Genomic DNA, 2531 nt, shown 5'->3' on the forward strand with positions numbered 1-2531 from the left:
CGCGTACGATGATGCCCACTTTCACACCTGCCTTTGGAACTGCTCTTATTTTACATTTATTTTGCGATCAAAATTAATTAATCTCATCTAATAATAGTAGTACTCTCGCCCTACGCACACACTTCCTCACTTACTCACAACACTCATCTCTCATCATCATCATCATTATTATTATTATTGTTATTGTTATTGTTATTGTTATTATTATTGTTATTATTATTATTATCTTTTTTTTCCTTTTGTATGTTTCTCCCCTCCCTTCTCTCCCTTTGTTTCCCTGCCTCTTGCCTTGTTGGTAATATTAATATTATTACTGATATCATGATTATGCCTTCCCCCTTTTCAGATGTCGTATGTACCTTTTTTTTTCTTTTTTAAAGAAAAAAATGGTATTTATTACCGCTGTTGTTTCTCTTTTTCTTTACTTCACACCTTCAAATCACTTTCCATTGGCGCCACTTTTAACAACTTAATTTGTTCATATGAATAAAAATCATCCACTGCCTCATCGTTGACCTCTTAACAATTTAACAATAACAAAAATGGTTATATTAACAACAAGAGCGACAGCATTTGTTATCATTATTATTATTATCATCATCATCATTCATTTTTATAAACATCAACGGGAACTCAACAAAGTTTTGAAGTTGATTTTAATTTTTATTTTTTATCTGTTTGTTACCGTCCTGTTCCTCATCCACCACTCAGGTGCAACATGACGGTTGGATATTGAGGTCGACACAGGAAAAATAAAAAAAAAGAAACAAAATGAAACAAACGCCAGCATGAAAAGCAAGAAGAAGGTTATGTTGTAATGCATTCATTACGAAACCGAAGCCGACACACATGAAAGCCAAATCATATTTTTAACAACAAAAACAACAAAAACAACAAAAATATGACAAAATGTCAAAAGAAAAAAGGAAAAAAAGAAAAAAGAAGGGAATAGCGGTGATGATGGTGCTGAAAATTAAAATAATAAACCAGATCCTGATGGCAGGCGGAGAGCAGGGGGAAAATGGGGGAAAAAATTAATAACTCAGAGGTAAAATGAAGGAAAGGCACCGCTTCCTTCGCCCCGACTCATAAATAAAAAAAACAAAAAGAAACGTAGAAAAGCAAGCCACTAGTAACTAAAACATATATATATATATATATTAAAAGAAAATACAAAAATAAGAATAGTGATTAAGTTTAATGATAATAAAAAAAACACAAAACCTACAGCTGCACGCCAAAACATCGAAAGATGAAAAATAAAACAGAGAAAGTAATAAAAGGAAACGCAGAGACTAACACATTTATAAATATATTTATATTTTTATACGAAAGGGGGTAGGGGAGGGAGGGGAGAGAGGAAAAAAAAGTAAATGAGTAAATAAATAACGAGACAGCGAAAAAAAGCGAACAGAATCGGAGGAAGTGAGATGAAAAGTCGCTAATTTGTTACTATAAATATTTTATATAAATATATTCTGCAGTTTTATTCGGCATATACAAAAACGCAAACACCATCCGACCCCGTTTTTATCAACACAAGATAAAAACGACAATCATAGTTAAATTAAATTTTAAATTTGTGGATCTACTTTTTTTCTTTTATTTTAAGCATATCACATTATCATATAACTATTTCGAATAACAAAAAAAAGAAAAAGAAAATTAACGGGGAACTATATATATATATATATATATATATATATATTACAATCTGATGAAAAGGTGTAAAATAAATAAAAGAAAAAGAAAAGCGAAAGATGTGTCTGGGTGGTGGAAAAAAAAAACTTTCTAACGCGCAATAATAAGAAAGTCTAAATAGCTATAGAAAAGAAAAAGAAATACCAACAATATAACTAAACAAAATGAAAAAGCGACGGGAGAAAGCCAGCAAAAACGTAACAACGATTCGTGAATGTTTGAGCGCATGCCGAAGGGAGTTTGAGCATTTGTTGCTATGCAGAACTCGGAACTTGTAAAATGTCACATTTCCCTTTCAATTTTTCTTTAGGTTCACTTTTGTTCCCTCTGTTTGTTTTTTTCTTTTTTTTTTTTACATTTCCTTGTTTATTATATTTTTATCTTTTTTTTTAAAAAGCCCTCTTTTTTTGTTTACACTCTCACTTTTCTTCCGACATTTGCCTTCTCTACTGCTAGTTCCGCATATCTTATTATCGATCCGTTGTCGCAGTCGCGAGACGAAAAAAAAAAAAGGAAAGAAAAATCCTCTTACCATATTCCACCTCTGCGTTTGGAAAAAAAAAACAGATTGTACACGGGCGACTTTTATCATTTGCGCTTTAGCTCTTTTACTTCTGATTCTTTTTAGTAGTGCATTCATTCTCTCCTCTTTTTTCTTTCTATGTTAACCACCCGTAACGCTCTCGAAACTTTATTTGAAATTACAAAATCTCCCCCTTTTCTTTATCACCCACCTCGCCTGAAAACGCAATATCCCAACTATGACAACCACAACTTACAAAATAAAACCAACACAACCGTTTGGCTTGAGAGGCGGGTCTTTTTTTTTT

Source organism: Trypanosoma equiperdum, assembly GCF_001457755.1.
Source record: "Trypanosoma equiperdum strain OVI genome assembly, contig: ctg_355, whole genome shotgun sequence".
NCBI lineage: Eukaryota > Euglenozoa > Kinetoplastea > Trypanosomatida > Trypanosomatidae > Trypanosoma > Trypanosoma equiperdum.